We start from the raw sequence: 20,477 nt of genomic DNA on the forward strand, positions 1-20,477 counted from the left end.
GAATTTCAACGGCTCTCCTAAGTGGCTGAAGGGGAAGATTGCCAGCACAACCGGCCCCAAATCCTACACCGTCGAGTTGGAAGATGGACAGGTCTGTAGATGTCACATCGACCAACTCCGGAAAAGGTGGGGGGGAGCACACGAAAACCAGCCTGACGAGGGAGGCCTACAACACCCAGACGAGGTAGGCCTCCAACACCCCGGCGAGGTAGACCTACCACACCCAGACGAGGTAGGCCTACAACACCCCGGCGAGGTAGGCCTACAACACCCAGACGAGGTAGGCCTACCACACCCCTGCGAGGCAGAGCAACGCCATCCCGACAAGGTCGGCCCGGCACACTACCAGGTACTGTCACGTCGGCAGTCCAGCGAGGTAGACCGGGGCCAACCGCACGGGGGATGGCAACACCAACCCAGCCAGATGGGCACCCGGCACAACAGGGCCAGGGACTACCAACCCAGCCCACAAGTAGACCGGGACCTGCCCAGAGAAGGAGCAGCGCACCCCACCAGTGACGACAGCTGACGCCAGCCCAGCCAGGGAGACCGCAGTTCCAGGCGAGTAGACCGGGACCCAGCCAAGACGGGCAACCCACTACCCATGGGCAAGGGTGGCATACGACTCCCCGGCGAGAGGGACCCCCACCCATCGCAGAAGACAGCCAGGAAACAACAACCCGACCCAGATGACCCCAGGCACCACCCGACGGTAGACCAGGGACTAGGGGGAAGGGAAAGCCAACAACAACCCAGCCAGGGAGACCTACACCACCCCGGCAGGGGAGACCTCCGCCGCTCCGCAGAGGTAGTCCCGCAACAACGTCCCGACCAGGTCGACCACCACCAACCAGACGGGGTAGATCAACACCAGCCCAACCGAGGGGACCAACGCCACCCCTGCGAGGTCGGAAAGCACAACGACAACCAGCACCACCCACAGCTGGCGGACCGGACCCGAGGGCACAGAGCGGAACCACCACCCAACCGGCAGCAGGCCGGACCACGACCGAACCGCAGCGCCCGGGAGACCAGGGAGGAGCAAGCGACAGACTTACCGAGACTCAGACGCTCTTCCCGGGTCGGAACCGAGCAACCGAGACGAGGCGATAGATCCACAGGCCAGGAGGAAGACCAACAGAACCAGCCATCCATGGTCTGCGGTCCAGCCGGAGGCGCTGGGGGTGACCCCGCTCACTCGACAGCCGAACCGAGCCCGGTTCCGGAGAGGGAACCAGGAGACGAAGGAGCCCCGTCCATCCAGGCCGGAGACGGAGAAGAAGTGAGACTGCGCAGGTCAGCTAGGGTGCCGAGGCGTCCTACGTACCTGCGCGATTTCGTGACTTTTGTGGATGAGATTTGACAGTTCGGACTAAGGGGGGAGGAGTGTTATGTCCTTATAAGGACATCCGCCCTGATTGGCTGCTAGCCATCGGGCGGGAGATTTGAATCCCTGTCAAGGGGCGGTGCGTCTGCCGGGAGCGAATATAAGGAGGGCTCCGGCAGCGCGCCAGCCAGTCTTGACTCGTTACTTTGTACCTAATAAAGTTATTAATGTATCGAGCTGGTCCAGTCTTCCTTTTCCTGCGCCTGATCTAACACAAGTGAGTTCATTTCATTTTTTCCAAACCTGTTTTAACAATTGGCTTCTCTTCTCTTCTTGATAATTCTCATGGTTTGTCCAGTTGCCTTTCTTCTGCTCTTTGGCACTTTCTCTACATAATCATCCTTAATCATTTCTTTGATTTTGTTCCCTAAAAAATAAGATTCAGTATTTTAAAGCAGTTCCCAATGTTCTCCTTGTAAATGGAGGTTCTGGCACACAGCTCGACTGGAGACCTAGTGGCCGCCTGGGATAGGGCGGCCACTGGAGCTCTGGATCGGGTCGTGCCTTTGCGGCCTCTGACTCGGCGCTGATTTCAATTGGCTCCTTGGTTCACCGAGGAGCTGAGGGAGTTGAAGCGCTGGAAAAGACGCCTAGAGAGTAGTTGGAGGGCCAGTCTTTCTGAATCTGACTGGACACTAGTAAGATGCCATATTAGGAATTACCTAGTGGCGATAAAGGCAGCGAAATGTAGTTATTTTGCTGCTCTTATTGCATCATCAGATAACCACACGGCTGCCCTCTTTAGGGTGACCCGCTCCCTGCTCCATCAGGAAGTGCGGGAGGACCCCTTGGAGGGTAGAGCTGAGGATTTTGTTCAGTATCTGTATGACAAAATCACTCAGATTCAGAAAGATCTGGACTCCAACTGGGTAGTCTCAGGGGGAGGGACTGGGGCAGGTCTTGAGAATGTTATCTGGGATGAGTTTGATCCTGTGACCCCTGAGGACGTGGACAGGATTCTGGGCAGACTGAACGTGACCACTTGTTTATTGGACCCGTGTCCTTCCTGGTTAATGCTTCCCGGGAAGTGACACAAGGCTAGCTCCAGGGGATTATAAATGCTTCGTTGGGTGAGGGTGACTTTCCCGCCGCCTTGAAAGAGGCAGTGGTGAGGCCTCTCCTCAAGAAGCCTTCCCTGGACCCGGCAATGTTGGTAAACTATTGTCCGGTCTCCAACTTTCGCTTCGTGGCGAAGGTTGTTGAGAGTGTGGTTGCGCAACAGTTCCCCCAGCACCTGGACGAAACGGTTTATCTGGATCCGTTCCAGTCGGGCTTCAGGCCCGGGTACAGCACGGAAATGGCATTGGTCGCATTGGTAGATGATCTCTGGAGGGCTCGGAACAGGGGGTGCTCCTCTGTCCTGGTCCTGTTAGATCTCTCAGTGGCTTTTGATACCATCGACCATGGTATCATGCTCCACCGGTTGGAAGAATTAGGGGTGGGAGGCACTGTGTTGCAGTGGTTCTCCTCCTTTCTCTCTGACCAGTCGCAGTCTGTGTTGATGGGGGGCAGAGGTCGACCCCGAGGCCCCTCATATGTGGGGTGCCGCAAGGGTCGGTCCTCTCGCCCCTCCTGTTCAACATTTATGTGAAGCCACCGGGCGAGATCATCCGTGGTTTTGGGGTGAAGTACCACCAGTACGCTGATGACACCCAGCTGTACATCTCCACCCCAGACACCCCAACGATGCCCTTGAAGTGATGTCCCGGTGCCTGGAGGCCTTGTGGATCTGGATGGGGAGAAACAGACTCAGGCTCAACCCATCCAAGACCAAGTGGTTGTGGTTTCCGACATCCCAATATAGTCAGTTGGTGCCATCACTGACTATTGGGGGTGAATCATTGGCCCCTACGGAGAGGGCGCACAACTTGGGCATCCTCCTGGATTCATGGCTATCTTTAGAAGAGCACTTGATGGCCATGACCAGGAGGATTTTTCATCAGGTTCGCCTGATCCGCCAGTTGCATCCCTTTCTGGATCGGGACTCCTTACGCACAGTCACTCATGCCCTCGTCACCTCCCGCCTGGACTATTGTAATGTTCTCTACATGGGGCTCCCCTTGAGGAGCACCCGGAGGCTCCAACTGGCGCAGAGTGCGGCCGTGCGGGTGGTAATGGGAGTGACATGGCGTTCCCATGTAACACCCCTCCTGCGCGAGCTGCACTGGCTCCCGGTGGTCTTCCGGGGTGCGCTTCAAGGTTTTGGTTACCACCTTTAAAGCGCTCCATGGCTCAGGACCTGGGTACTTGCGGGACCGCCTACTACACCAATAGCCTCCCACCGGCCGGTATGCTCTCATAGAGAGGGGCTCCTCCGGGTGCCGTCAGCCAAAAATGTCAACTGGCGGCACCCAGGGGGAGACCCTTCTCTGTGGGGGCACCTACTATCTGGAACGAGCTCCCCCCAGAGATATGGAGGATCCCGGATCTGCGCACTTTCTGCCGCGCTCTAAAGACCTTTTTATTTCACCAGGCAGGCCTGGCCTAACTTTCTCCCTCTTTTTAAACATTTTTAATATTCTTTAATATTTTTTAGTATTTTTAATATTCAAAGTTTAAATTTGTTTTAAATTGATTGGGGTTTTAAATTTGTCTGGGCCAAACTATTTAATTCGATTTTATCTCTGCTTTTTAAATTTTGTATATATGTATTTTATTGTTGGCTGTTCACCGCCCTGAGTCCTTTTATTTGATATAAATCAAATAAAAGTAAAGTAAAGTAAAGAGGTATATGCTCAAAACCGTATTGTGGAAACAGGTTGATTTTGTACTTACTTAAGCTTGACTTGGAACTTGCACATATGCATAGTTAGTGAACTGTTCCATAGTAATCCCTAGCTACATCTTTGCTGTTATAATTGAGTTCTCCACTTCCTTATATCAATAATAAGTTGATTTGATTTCTGAGTGCTCCATCCAGTGATGTTCATATATGCTAGTGTCATTGTGGTTATGTAAAGAATGTGTTAGCAATGAAGAAATCATTAAATTTTGAGAAATTGATGTCAGTGCCCTGTTTGATTACTATACAGCAGGCTATAGGCTATACAATAAAACTATGGTTTCCTTTTTATTGTTTCCAGCATTGGCATTCTGGTTGCCAACAATAAGGAGCACGTTTTGCTTATATGTCTGTTGATTTCAGACTGAACCTGGCCACAAAACTCATCAACGGTTGGAGCATAAATTCAAGTAATCAACATATTCAATGGTTATTTGCAAAATTTCATTGATATTATTTTGTCATTGTTTGCATTGAACCAAAGTGCTATCCTTACTATATCCTTCCTGACTAGGAGAGCAATACCATTCCTTCTTTGTTTTATGTATTCTGGATATTAAAGAATTTGAAATTCTATTTTGCTTGTTTTATTGTTGTTACAAGAGAGATGAAGGTTTGTTAGGTTTTGTATTTGGGATTTTACTTCTGTAAGCTGTTTGGCATCACCGTGAGTTGAACAACAATATACAGTGTCTTAATTTTTTTAAAAAAATGCTGATACCTAAGATGTCTATGTGTGATCAATTCATTTCATTCTTTGCTTTGTTGAGCTTTCTGTGTTTATGCTTAAGTTCCATGTTCCCACTGTAATTCTGTCTTTATCATTTCATATTTTTTTTCCTGAATGCCAACATCAGTAGTTAGGTATCCCAAAGGCTTTGATCTAACCATGTCATAAACACCATTAATGCTCTGAAAAAAATCCTCAGCTCTTCCTAAGTAATGTGTTGAGTGCTATCTGACCTGAGGGGGTCATCATCCAACACTATATTGTCAATTATTTTCTATCTTCTATACGTGTTTCCCTGCTGTGCTAAAAATAATATAGGAATGGTTTACTATTGCCTTCTCCCACATGGTGCTCATCTCCATGCAGAATTTTCTAATATTCACCCTGTGAGTGAGATAGGTGGTATTTAAATTTGACAAATAAATATTGCTATTGTCAAATATAGGTGCCTGCTTCTTTTAGATAGGCAGCTGGGATGACATTCATACCTTCTTGGCATTTTTTCCTAGTGTTCTTTAGTCATCCTTTTAGCATTGTGAGCATTGTAGTTCAGCAGCATTTAGCCTTGTAGTTCAACAGTGGTTCAACACTCCCAGATGAACTAATTCTACTTTATTCTAAAGTAACAGAGTCTTCCATGTATGAAAGTACATTTCTCGCCTATTGCCTTTAGGGAGGGAGCCAAGGAATTAGGGAGGGTTCCTTCTAAGACATTTGCCAATATCCACATTCCTTCTGAGGACTAAGCTGCTTCTTATCTGAACATTCCCTGGGCTATGTCTCTTCCTCCATTTCTCAAGGTCATTCACACAATAACATAACATGTCTCTCAGAAAGGCCATCCCCTTCCACCAAAATGAGGGAGCTCAGGAGTATTTGATGGGGCAGTGAGGGGATTTTCAATTGTGTTAATTATACGTAATATCAATTTTGCTTCCATTTTTTTGCAAAGTGACCTGAATGTTAAAAGGCTCTCCTCATTGCTATATTTCCAGGCAACAAAATAAATATAATACACAGATAATTAGATGTAAGATGTGATTTCATAGACTATCATACATTTAGCTGTTATTTTAGACATAGAGATTAATGAAGCAGTCCACGAAACTTTTTATAGTGTTGAGCTTATTTTAAGCAAGTTCTCTTGCCAGTCTTGCATACAATAATTCTTGACTAATGGTGTGGAAATATTTTCTTTAAATCAAGCATTAGGAATTCTTAAGGTTCATATTTCCAAGACAGGAAATATAAGCTTCAGTCTATTTTCTTCCCTTTGGTGATTTGCCAGAGCCTAATAAAATTGAGATGTACTGCAAGTTGGTAGAATGAAGACAAAGTTTTTCCAGTTGGGTAAAGTAATCATTTGTGTTCAATATCTTTAATATATTTTAATTACATTTCTACTGTGAATTTTATATATTTTGTTCTATACCACTTTATGCAAAAGTTTCAATCCTAAGCACAGTAGCCAAAGAGTAAATTCCATTGGGCACAATGGAACTGGCTCTCAGGCTTCACATCTTGAATTATGAGTATTAGGTTTAGAGGGGAAAAAAGGATTAAGATTCAGAGATGAAGTATAACAAAGGAACAATGGATAGGCTCCTCAAAAATGAAGATTAAACTTCAAAGAAAGGAAGCAGACAATTGTCATGTACATAAACAGAATAAAATAAAATAATTTAAGATCATACTATCTAGATATCTACTGCTCCACAAGTCTAGATTACATTGTGTTTCTTCCTGGGTTCTAAAAAATTTCATTTCATAAAGGGGGGTAAATTTTCTTTTCCTTTGCCATGTCCAGCTATTGCTCCTGAGGAGATTCAAAGAGGAAAAGGTTCTGACAAATTTTCTCTTGCTGTTTAACTTTGGTAGAGAACAAGTTATGGTTTCTTAGGAGTATAGTCAACTGATCTTAATTGTTAGATAGGCCTAAATGCATCTTCACGAGTTACGATTTTTACAAAGTTCTATTCCTTGCCTTAGGCACAAAGCCATCTGGATGACTTTAAGAAGCCATTCTCTCAGTTCTAGGGAAAAAAATAAAGGTGAACCTTTTTGGAAATATTGTCAAGAAAATTGCAGATACTTGTTTATGGTTGTAAGAAATCAAGGTTCCAGTCTTTGTCCTTCCAAACCAATCACTTGCTTGCGTCAAAGCTGCTGCTTCATAATACAATTGTAGGTTTGGAAGTTTAAGGCCACCCCTTTCTGGAACATCTTGCATAATTTTCAATTTAACTCTCAGCTTTTTCTCATTCCAGACAAACTTATTCACTCCTCTTTGCCATTCTGTCAGTTGTTTATCACTTTTAAGCACCGGAATCATTTGAAACAAAAAAAAAAAAAATCTAGGTAGAATGTTCATCTTAACTGCTGCTATTCTTCCAAGTAAAGACAGCTGCAGTTTTTTCCAAGTTTCCATATCCTTTTGTACCTCTCGCCACAACACCTCATAATTATTTTGGAATAATTTTATATTTGAATCTGCAACTTGAACTCCTAAATATTTAACCTTTGATACTATTTCAAAGCCTGCCTTACTTTCAAGTTCCTGTTTTCGATCTTGTGTCATATTTTTAACTATCATCTTAGTTTTTTTCTGGTTCAATCTAAATCCTGATACCATACCATATTCTTCTATAATGTCTTTCATCTGGATTATTGATTCCATCGGCTGTGTTAGGGTAACAACCAGATCATCTGCAAATGCCCTTGTTCTATAATCCTCTTGCCTTATCACTATTCCTTTCAAAGTACTCGAGTCCTGTATTGTATTCAACAAGACTTCTAATGTTAAAATAAACAACAATGGGGATAGCGGACAATCTTGTCTTGTTCCTTTTTCAATACTAAAATTTGTAGTTAAACTTCCATTAATAATAATTTGTGCTGTTTTTCTTGATAAATTGCTGAAACCGCCTGTATAAACTGATCCCCAAAGTTCATTTTTCTTAAAGTCTTTAATAGAAAGTTCCAATCCACTCTATCAAAGGCCTTCTCCGTATTCAAAAACACCAGCACTGCAGAGATCTGTTTATTCTTCTCAAGATATTCCAATAAATCTATAATTTGCCTAACATTATCCTTCATGTATCTGCCTTCTATAAATCCTGCTTGATCATGATGAATCACCTCTTGGATAACTGGCATTAACCTGTTGGCTAATACTTTTGCAAAAATTTTGTGATCAGTATTCAAAAGAGATATTGGTCTAAAATTTTCAGGTTTTTTAGGACCTGCTTGCTCTTTCGGTATCAATGAAATATAAGCTGCTTTCCATGAAGGAGGTATTTTTCCCCCTTGTTGTATGCTACAAAGTAAATCTTTAAAATGTTCAATCATTTCTGCTTATAAAGTTTTATAATACACCACAGTTAATCCATCCGTCCCTGGTGCTTTAGCTGTTTTCAATTGTTTAATAGCGACAGTAATCTCCTCAACTGTTATGGGTTGACTCATTCTTTCCTTTTGATCACTAGAAATTTTCATAACTCTTTTTTCTTCTAGATGTTTATCTATAAGTCCATTCTTTATATCATCTTTAGCATATAATTTGCTATAATAATCTAAAAAAGCTTCTTTAATTAATTTTTGTTGAAAAACTTCCTTCCCTCCGCTCTCAATACTATCAATAACCCGTGTACTCTGCCGCTTCCTCAATGTGTAGGCCATCTGCCCGGTTTGTTGGCGTTACAAAATGTATTATGTTTCGCAAATTGTAAATTAATTGCTGTTTTTTCCGCCATAAGCATATGGAATTGATCTTTCAAAAGTTTTATAGCTCCTCGTATTCTTTCATCTGTTGGATTTTTTATAAGTAACTGTTCTTTTTTCTTTATCTCTGCTTCCATTTCTAGTCTTTTCTTTTTTTGATTTAGTTTATGTTTAGAATTCATATAAATCAGTACCCCTCTCATATATGCCTTACTCGCATCCCAAACAATTTCAATAGGGGTACCCTTATTTAAATTCATTTCAAAAAATTCTTTCATTTGCTTTTTAAGTTCATTTACATTCTTTTCATATCTAAACAAGTTTTCATTTACTCTCCATGATCTTCTCTCAGTCTTTCCCATTTCAATTTCTATCCATAACGGGCTATGGTCGGTTAAAGTCCTTGGAAAAATCTTTGTTTTTGTTTTTTTGTTTTTTTTGTAAGTAAATCAGATGATAATAAAATAAAATCAATCCTAGAGAAGGATCTGTGCCTGTCTGAGAAAAAAGTAAAGTCTGAATCTTTTGGGTTATGTACTCTCCAAATATCTTTTAATTCCAAATCTTCTTTCATATCAAAAAAAAAAATATGTGGTAATTTAATCCTTGACTTTGCCAAACTCTTTTGGTCTTTTTTGGGATCAATTACTCCATTCCAATCTCCCATAATTAGAATAGATCTATAATCCCATTGCAATATTTTAGAGTACAATGTTTTATAAAAAATTTCTTGCTGTTGATTAGGAGCATAAATTCCAATCACCAAAATTGGACCATTTTCTGTGTAAAGTTCAATTGCTATAAACCTCCCACAGTCATCTGCTTCTATAATTTTAGCTGACAATCTTTTATTTATATAAATCACTACACCATTCTTTTTCTCTGAATTCGAGGCTATAAATTGTGCTCCTAATCTGGAATTTATCAGATATTTTTGATCTTGTATTCTAATATGGGTTTCTTGTAAACAAATAACATCATTATTAAATTGTCTCAAATAATTGAATAATTTCTTCCTTTTCTGTGGTGAATTTAGTCCATTCACATTCCAAGATAGAAACTTAATTGTCATCTGGAGCCTCTTGAAGCGATAAGAACATTTGCTGAAGGCTTTCTTCCAGATTAGTAGTCTTCGGCTTAGCTCCTCCCATGGCTTCACGTTCTTGTGCATTGCCCTTAACTCCCTTCTTGTCTTGCAGTGGTTTAGGCCTTTCCTGTTGTTGTTTTTCTTTAATTTGCTTATAAGCTGCTCGAGTTATATGCTGACCTTTAGCTTCACACATCAAGGCTAGCTCCAAAGACCCTTCTCTTGTATTTTTAGGTTGTCCAGTTATAGTTTCTGAAGGGAGATCTAACAGCGGCTCATCCAAGAATTCCCCTGTAGCTCCCTGCATTTCCATTGCCTCCAGCTCCATCTGCTTACGCTGCTCTTCAATCTCTTGTTCAAATTGCTTGTCCTTATCACTCTCCTTTATCTCTAACACTGAAGAAGTATGTGAGGATATTGAACCTGTTTTAAAAACTTTGAAATAAAATTCTTCCGCTTTCTCAACAGTATTCAATCGATATCTTTCTCCTTGAAACCTCAATATTATGCCAGTTGGAGCATCCCACCTAAATGGAATTTGTTGTTTTTTTAATTCAGTCACTAAAAATCGAAATTCCTTTCTGTCTTTTAACATCTTAGGCAGCAGCTCTTTATAAATTCCAATTTCCCTTCCTTCCACTTGTACAGTAGAGACAAAGGACCTTTGCAGAATATCGTTTCTTATTCTTCTGTCTGTAAAATATATCACCACATCTCTAGGCAATTGTCTTTGTTTGGCCACCCAAGAATTTATTCTGTAGACTTTGTCCATCTTACAAAAAATTTCTTCAGGACTAATCTTTAAAATCACAGCTAAAGCATCAGCACAATTCCTTCTCAAATCTTCTCTGTTATTCTCTTTTATACCTCTCAGTCTTACAGCAAATTCCATAGATCTAAATTGCATTGTCACCTCATTTTCAATCCTTTGCGCTTTATTGTCAACATTAAAATTTTTATGGTCAGCCTCCTTCATTTTAACATCTACTTCTAATCTAAGTTCCTCCACTTTTTTATCAGTCTGCACAACTGCATCTGACAGGCCAGTCACAACTGTCATTAACTTTTTAGTCACCTTGTCATACTTTTCTTGAACCACCTCTTTAATTTCTTTGATCTCCTGCTTAATTTCCTGTTGAGATTTTTTAAACTTCTCATCCATATTTTCCTCTTGCCTCATCAAAGCCTGAATAATGAATTCCTTTAAGTTTTCAAGATCAGTCTCCTTTTTCTGGCTCTATATCTGGCTAGGAGGCTGTTGTTGTGACTGGAATATTGAATATAGAAAGTTATGATCTCAAATTTGGTTGGCATGCATAGTTATTTTATGAAAACAAAGTGGATAAAATATTTAATAGCCACATACTTAGGAATTCCTTGATGAGAGTATGGAAGAAGCACCAATTCAAATGGGATTACAAAATACCATTATGGCTGGATCTTGGTCATATCATGTGGAATATAAATATAATGTCACTCGGGGTGTTTTTATACAAAGAAGTTCTTTTTATGGATGGGGGCAGATGGCAACTAAAGACATTAAATACACTGTTGAAAGAAGGGATTAATTTAACTTGGCTACAGTATAATCAACTTCAATGGAAAGAAGATAAAAAAACTGGTATAATGATGCACGAAGAAGAATTGGTTAGACATATAAAAGAGAAAGGCCCAATGCATATTAAGAGCGTTTATAATGTTTTGTTAGAAAGAGATTCAGAAAATGAATTGGTTAAAGATTGCATGATAAAGTGGGCGCAAAATTTTGCAGAACCAGTTATGTTGGAAACATGGGGAAAAATATGGGTCCAGAATGTCAAATTTACACAGTCGCAGAATTTGAGGGAAATTTTTTATAAAATGTTCTATAGGTGGCATTTAGATCCTAAGAAACTGTCGTGCATGTATCCTAATGTTCAACCGAAATGTTGGAGATGTGATTGTTTAGATGCTACATATTATCATATATGGTCGACATGCAAGAAAGCCAAGGCTTTTTGGATAAAAATTTGGTGGGTTATGCAAAATGTTTTGAAGAAAAAAATTCAATTTTCTCCTCATTTGTTTTTACTGGGTATAGTTAAGGGTTTTTCAGTGGGTGAAATAAAATTGATATTGTATATGGTGACAGCAGCTAGGTTACTGATTGGTCAATATTGGAAAAGGGATGTTATGCCTACAATTCAAGAATGGACTCTGAAGATGGCCAGTTTTGCAGAGATGGTGAAGATATCAGCATATCTAAAAGATCGGACTCAAGAGACTTATGTGTCGGAGTGGAAGAAGTGGATAGATTATGTACAGAATAAATATCAAACTAGGAAATATCAGATAGCTTTTAGCTGAATGTATTATATAGGGATAGAATAACTGAATGTTATTTACGAAGAAAAGAATAGCACACAGGGGGTGGAATAGTTAGGGGTTATAGTATTATAAAATGTGATTTTTTGGATTTCATCTTGAGGAAGTCATGGGGGGAGGGGAGGGCTAGGGAGGGTTTTGGGGGGGAAACTGGGGGAAAAATGTATTTGTAAAACTTTTTAAATAAAAAAAAAGAAGGCAATGGGGATTTTGCAGTAACCTTCCCCTGGATTGGGGTAGGAATGGAGATTTTACAGTATCCTTCCCCTGCCACGCCCACCAAGCCATGCCACGCCCACCAAGCCACACCTACCACTGGCAGTAAAAAAATTTGATTAATTTAACTTGGTTACAGTATAATCAACTTCAATTGAGATGGAGAGAAGATCAAAAAACCGGTTTAATGTTGCATGAAGAAGAATTGGTTAGACAGATAAAAGAGAAAGGCCCAATGCATATTAAGAGGATTTATAATGTTTTGTTAGAAAGAGATTCAGAAAATGAATTGGTTAAAGATTGTATGATAAAATGGGCGCAAAATTTTGGAGAACTAGTTATGATGGAAACATGGGAAAAAATATGGGTTCAGAATGTTAAGTTTACACAGTCACAGAATTTAAGGGAAAATTTTTATAAAATGTTTTATAGGTGGCATTTAGATCCTAAGAAATTGTCATGTATGTATCCTAATGTTCAACCGAAATGTTGGAGATGTGATTGTTTAGATGCTACATATTATCATATATGGTCGACATGCAAGAAAGCCAAGGCTTTTTGGATAAAAATTTGGTGGGTTATGCAAAATGTTTTGAAGAAAAAAATTCAATTTTCTCCTCATTTGTTTTTACTGGGTATAGTTAAGGGTTTTTCAGTGGGTGAAATAAAATTGATATTGTATATGGTGACAGCAGCCAGGTTACTGATTGATCAATATTGGAAAAGGGTTGATATACCTGGCTAAGATATCAGCATACTTAAAAGACCGGACTCAAGAGACTTATGCATGGGAGTGGAAGAACTGGATAGATTAATGTGCAGAATAAATACCAAACCAGGAAGTACCAGATAGCTTTTAGCTAAATGTTGTGTAGAAATGTATAGTATATGGGGGCAAAATAGTTTATTGTTATGTAGAAATTTATAGTGCACAGGGAGGAGAATAGAGGGGTGGTAAAGTATGATATAATACAATGTGGATGGATTTCACCTTGGGGAAGTCATGGGGAGGGAGGGTTTGGAGGGGTTAGGGAGGGATGGGGGGGGAAATGGGGGAAAATTGATGTTTGTAAAACTTTTTCAATTAAAAAAAAGAAATCAAGGTTGACTTGGAATAAATAAATAAATAAATAAATAAATAAATAAATAAATAAATAAATAAATAAATAAATATTCGCTAATGGAATGAAACAACCGTTTCTTTAGGTATGGGAAATATAATATTAAAGATGTAGTCCAGTGCAAACTTACCTGGGAGACATTCCTATTAAAAACAGTGAGCATAGATTACAGCCTAAATCAATCTGAAAACAGTAATAAAATTTCCTGTAAAATGGAGTACTTTGTTTGCATTGATCAATATGTTTCTTCAAGAAATGCTAATAAGCCCAGATCTATCAGAAATGCAGAAAAATCAATATAATTTCAAGTCTCAAATACTGAAAGTTTATATTAGAGAGAGATTGAATTTTTGGAAAATATCTTCTGTTTTCTTAGCAAATGAAAAAAATTAACTGAAGTCCTGTTCAATTGATTGGATATTGGCATTATGACACAGAGATAACTGATATATTTGAGGGTTGCATGAAGCATAATATTCTGTGTCCACTGTTTAATATTGTTAATTTTTTTATGCCTTTACCATATCATGCAGTATGTTCTAGCTATGGTAGCAGACAATTTCTGGGATTTAACTACAGAATGTGCATTATATTCAAAGACTGATACACGTCGCTCAGCTTCCATGTTAATATTTGCAATATTTCTCCTTTAGGGAAATATAATATTCTGCCTTTTTAATATTTCTCAAAACAGTTCATTCTTCTAGGAGAGGGGTGGGTGCTAACTTTCTACACTTCTAATGCTTGAAGTAAAGTTCCAGGACAACCAGTTTACAGAGGTCTACTTAATGTTTACTCTTCATTTTGCAGGCACTTAGCTGCTGATTGTCCCAAAGGGCCCTATTCAGACTCATTCTGATGCACTCAGCTGCATTCACAAGTTGCTGCTATCCTTGTTGCTCCCTTATGAGACTGTCATCCTCTGGAGGATTACCTGTCACACCTGGCAAAGCAAGAAAACAGAGGGAGTCGACTCAAAAAAACCCAGTCTGGTAAGAATCAAATATATGCATGAATTGTTCTGCTCATATGAGTCACACTGATAACTGATGTTATGCTGCAGTGTTTTGTGCACTGAGCACAAAGCAAGGTAAAGCTAAACTAAATGATGGAAAAATGGCAGTGAATGGTTTGTGTTATTCAGACTGCCTTATGCCCCTAATGCCAGCCTGGTTTTATTAGTTGAAGTGAAGGACAGTGTGTTCCCTTCACAATGCGGGAATGCTTCTAAGCAAATGAGTCTCATTTCTTGTTAAAAGGGAATGATGGTTTGCCTCTCCCACTCAGGAATGTGTGTACTTGTTAGTCCAATAGGCAATTTAAAGGAGAGTGCAGTGTTATACTAAGAAGTAGCTGTCCAAAGAAAGTGAATGCATCAGTATACACAGAATCTGTCTCTGTGGAGGAGGAAAGGAGCAAAGGCCTTTTATGCCTTGACCCTTTCTCTTCCCTAGACGGCATCTGATCCAGTTAATTCAGTGTAGGGGCATGCTGGTCATGCTGAAGGTTTTGTCTAATGGATTGGCTTTTTGCTGGAGGTGGTTTTTCACTCAGTATTCATCTTTTCAGGTCTGCTTTCGGGCACAAGGTTAAGTGGGAGAAAATATTTCTACATCAATTTGCTTTAATTAGATCATGGACAGGCAAGGAGGGTTTGCAAGGATAGAAAAGTATGGAAAGGAGAGGAATGGGTAATACTTAGGTGTATTTTCTTTTCCTTTCCTTACTTCATGCCTGGCTGGCTGTTTCTTACCCTGTTTCTGAACTTTGTTTATCCTGGAAACAAGTGATAGAACCAGTGTTACGTATGCATGTCATGGTTAAAAGAAGAGACCCAGGGATTAACTTTAGCTCATTTTGGTTTCCATGCAAAACTAATTGCCTGAGTGCAAAACGATGTAACAGTGATATCTGAAAATCTTCAGTTTGGAATATCCTGATCTGAAACCTGAACTAGGCCCAGAAGCCTTCAGAACCTTCCTAAGGTTAGGACATGGGTGGAATGCAATGAATGAAGAATGCCTAAGGTAATCTCCATTACAAATATCACCATCTTTAAAACGGATTATTACTATAACTTGTACAAGTTAGCCCTTACTACAGTGGTGGTATTCTACTGCTTTGCCCTGGTTTGGGCAAACCTGTAGTGGCAGGAGGCTCCGCACACCCACCCGGACATCATCACAGATGCTCTGTGCATGCGCAGAAGCACCATGTGTGAGCAAAGCAAGCGCGCACGCTCTCTCTCTCACAATTCCGAACTAGTAGCGAAGGTAAGTGAGTATCACTACTGCCTTATTATCAGAATTACTCGTAAAATTCATAGATGTGGCTATACAAATGATCTATATATGGTATCCTAGATCATATTAGTATATATGTACTATCATGTTATTGTCTCATATGCACATGAATGTTAGAATATTAATCAAATACTACTATATTACTATAGTAGTATTCTAAAATATTCTAATATTCTAAAAATGCATACAGAGAAAAATGCTTAGATTGGGCTTCGGGCTATAATATAGATTTTCTAGAGTTTAAACTGATAGGTCCACTTATACTACATGAATGAACTTTGAATACTATCTAAAATTGACTTTGAAATCACTGAAATTATCTCATGATGAAGCAGGCTTAGAATGCAGGCTTTGCATTTGTGAACTAATTCATAGCTGGGATTTATAGCAAGTGACAAATTTGTCAGTGTCAACTTTAGATCACTAAAGTTTTCTGCATATTTTAAGACAACATTGGACAGTTTTCAAAACTGTATCAAAATTTTTCTTAAACACCAGGCTGTTTTGGTCCATGTTTGTGTTTTATAGCATTGCATCTTGATTACTAGAAACACTCCATCATAACCTGTAAATATGGAGAATGTCCCAAACTTTTCATGGGACTGATATAGTGGAATGCATCACAGCTAAAGAATAGAAAATATATGAGAAAGAAAAATGTTTGCTTTGAAAAGCAGTTTGCCCAGAAATCAAAGTGATTTAGCAACTACTAATTTGTTTGCTAAACTACTAAATTCTGAGCATTTAAATCAAATGCTTATTGGCAATTTTTAATCCTGAAACCCAACAATATTCTCAGATAGAGTCAAATATTTTCCATGATAAAGTGATACTAATGGTAAGTGGCAACATAAATAATCAAATGTATGATAATTTTGTCCAACTTAGCCATAAAATCAATCCATTTTATGCTTCTATCCATCACCTCTGCACTTTACAGTCCTTGTTCTAATTCCTCATATGGAAACGAGGAATTAATGATTGACTGAAATGTTTCTACATGAAAAATGCTGAACAGTAGAATAAAACCATACATGGAGAAATCATAAAGACTAGGAAAAAAGAAAAGAAAAGAACAGGTCTGCCTGCACTAACGACTTGTTAAAGTCTCAACCTGCAATGTCCATTTCAGTATACATGACGTATAGGAGAGGATATTTGTGGGACTTTCTGTTTCCATTGCTGATTATCTGTTTAACAAGACCAAATTGGCTTGGCATGCTTCAAGTCCATCAGCTAAACAGTATGTCTTCACTATGCTCTCTCTCTCACTCAGTCTTTCTCTCTTTCTCTCTCTCTCTCTCTCTCTCTCTCTCTCTCTCTCTCTCTCTCTCTCTCTGTGTCACATATTCACTTAGCAGTCATTTTGCTTAACAACCTGCTTATTGAGGCAGATCATAGTCAGTAAATGAGGAAAGGTAGATATTGAAATAAAGGATCCAGAGTATAGACCAGGAACAATGCATTCCCATTATAAGCATATCTTTATGGAAAGCCTCCATAACCCCATATAAGAAAAGTTCCATAAGTAGCTTTATAAATTAGCTACTGAATGATTATTATTATAGTGAAGAGAAAAGAGAACCTGTTACATAGGTGGCAATATAAACAATTCTACTATATTTAATTATATCCAAACTTTTTCACTAAGTAGAATTAAGAACCATTGTCCCACAAGTTCGTAGAGCGTTGGTAGGAATAGGGCTTTTTCAGAGAGAGCACCACAATAAGTGCACTGCCTCCTGGATTTATATGGTGATAAGTTTTGATTGACAAATCAAAAACTTACTTGTTCATTCAGGCATATGTAGAATTACACGACTCCAGGGTTTAAACTTCTGCTTAAGAGCAACATTTTTTTTTAATTCTTCGAATCATCTTTAGGCTCCTTTGTTGCTGCTCTTGGACTCAGAAACATTTTTATTCCATATATAAAATTTTGGATTTCAACGTCCTGCCTAGGAGATCTTTCCTTCAGTAACAACATGCCTATTTGAAATATGTGATATTATCCTCCAGCCTATCTAAAGTTCCTACTATTCTAAATGTTATTTATTCAAGTGTACTTTATTGAATAAATAACAAATTAATAGGTTTATACATTCTGGTAAACCATAAATTATGAATCAGAAATCATAAAGGACAAGTTATCTGCAACTTACACATATCAATAATGGGGATGGAGGGGGGGACTTGGTAGATAAATGATGCAGGGGTGGGTTCTAAATTTTTTTACTACTGGTTCTGTGGGCGTGGCTTATTTTGTGGGCATGGTTTGATGGCCATGTGACAATTCTTTAGGATTTAGCAGAGGTAATGGTCTACCAGACTTTTAATTGCTTGTAGAGCTGTACCGGTCTATCCATTTGTTCTTGGAGCGCACTGGTCTACCACCACACTGCCTTTTACCACTGATCAGCTGTAGGGCAGCCCTTTGAAGCCCCTCAGCAAGAGTTTAAACAATTTTTTTTCCTTCTAGCCAATCAACTGGGACTCGGGAGGCAGCAAATAGATTGGGGGCGGGCCCAGGCAGAGGTGGTATTTACTGGTTCTCCTATCTACTTCCGCTTCTAAAATTTCCACTACCGGTTCGCAAGAACTGGGGAACAAGTAAGAAACTTCAGCATTACATGAAGATATCATTGTGTACCTAAAATTATTTTTGTATTATCATTATATGTTATGGATGCCATTGCTCACATAGCAAGCAAGTAAATGCCACTTTATATTTGGATACATTAGCTGCATTTTCATGACATACTTAAATGCTGCCCCCAATACCACACAGTTCTTTATATGTAGTTTTTACTGTGCCATATCGAAACCAAATTTAGTAATTTACATTTGTTAAATTAGAAAGTATAATTTCTCAATCTCTATGATGGAATCTGTTTCAATCCAGATAACAGTGAAAATTGGGAGTGTGCAGCCATTTTTGTCAATTGGATAGCTTAGCACATACAATCATTTTCATGGGGATAAACTGAATTCAATTGATTCTGAGTTCTTGATAACAAGGGGTTATTGAACTTTGTGTTGGATTGCCTTTACACCTACAGATTTATTTTGCGGATTGAATGTTTTTTGAAAAGCTGTTTTTTTAAAAAATGAATCTCTGAAGTAAATTGTGTCAAGACATGTATCCCTTCCTATGAACTTAAAAATGATCTTCTAATATGATTAGACACTGCACATTATTATGGGCATTTAATGGAATTTTATGATTTACTGCAGACTGATTCGGCCAGCTCCTTCCCCTGAGCAAAGTCAGAAGAACGTATTGAAACAAGGACAAGCGGAGAATTCAGTCTGCAGATGCCACATAGAACTTTAAAAGTTGCTGATAGATCAAACAGTATCTCTGCCAACAAGGGCTCATAGCCTGAAACACTGCTCCTTTTCTTCAGCCTCATTTCTCTTATATAACATGCTTTAACAGCAGGGAGGGAAAATGTGATAATAGCATGGCATCAACACTAGTGTGAACAAGCAATATTAGTAAGAATATTTGTGTGCTTTGGGACACAAACAAATCAGGTAATTATTTTTCTCAAGAAAACTTATATGATTATACATTGTGCAAAAAGACTGTTCCCAAAAAGGATCCAGTACCTCTTTAGTTGTTACTGCGACTTGATGATAAAGGTCTGCATTTTGTAATTTCTGCTTTATTGCAAATCCTGCTTTGGTAATAATATTTTCCTGTGTTTTCTTTCCTATGTGGGTGATGATGATAATGATTTTCATATTTAATATCTTCACTAATGAAAAAAAGGACTACATTTGTTCATTTTCAGCAGCACGAGAAGAAGAAAAAAAGCATGGCAACTTAGTTTTCAAATCCATCTCAGTATCTACGCTATATTTGATTACTGAGATCTATTCAGTGGCATAATCAGCTTATTAGTCAGATGGCTGAGATATTCTCAGCATTTTTCAGACTCTTACTAAGTCAGAGATTCCTGTGAAGGCTACAAACATTATATCAGTGATGTGCAGTTATAATTGGCCCTAAAGTATCTAATTCCATTTATAGTGCCTGTTGTAATACCTTTCTTTTTTTCCCTCCTTCATGCTTCTCTCCTTTCTAATCTAGAAGGCTTCCAGTGCCTTTTCCCACCTTATAATTCTATGACAATTCTGTTCCATTTTTGTTTGATTTAATGTAGAACCACGTAGGGTTAGAGAAGAATTCTGTGCATTTCATGGTAAGAAAACAGCAAGGAAGAAAATTCTGCAGCCTAGAAGAAAGTGGAGCAGACAACCAGGAAAGAGTACATATAGATGGACACTACATTTCACCCATTCCTTGGAAACAGTTTAATCTCTAGTTATAGATCTCCCTGTGACATAGACTATGTTTATCAAAACATGTATTCTCAGTGTTTTCAGATTTCCAAGATTCTTCTTAATCCTGTAATCAGTATCATCCTAAAACTGCATATGAAGTGCTTAATTTCTTCATCAACTATTAACAAAGCTCATTATTTCACTCAACTCTCAAATTTCTTTTAATAAAGACTAAATCTATGCCTCTGACTGTCAGCAGGGTGCCCATTCCTTATTATTATTCTTACTTTCAGGAAGAATTGTATCTAATCACATGCTTCATCTTTTGCATATAAACTGAACAAATGAGTTTGAAGAAAAATGGAATCCAGCTAATATTACTGATTAGGAAGATCTAACCCCTCTATCTGGCTTTCATTAATTATCTGTTTCTTTCTTGGCCACAATATGAAAATGGTTTACAATTTTCTTCAAGGA

General features: G+C 39.1%; 1 long non-coding RNA gene across 1 annotated transcript; it reads left to right on the forward strand.

Annotated features, from left to right (window-relative positions):
• The first annotated feature begins 19,109 nt into the window (after positions 1-19,109).
• LOC117666133 (uncharacterized) lies at positions 19,110-20,244 on the forward strand. The gene is made up of 2 exons (XR_004591640.3): positions 19,110-19,247; positions 19,880-20,244. It is a non-coding gene; the product is annotated as an uncharacterized LOC117666133 (long non-coding RNA).
• Positions 20,245-20,477: the final 233 nt, after the last annotated feature.

Source organism: Pantherophis guttatus, chromosome 1, assembly GCF_059756535.1.
Source record: "Pantherophis guttatus breed Tessera chromosome 1, ASM5975653v1, whole genome shotgun sequence".
In the NCBI taxonomy this organism is placed as follows: domain Eukaryota; kingdom Metazoa; phylum Chordata; class Lepidosauria; order Squamata; family Colubridae; genus Pantherophis; species Pantherophis guttatus.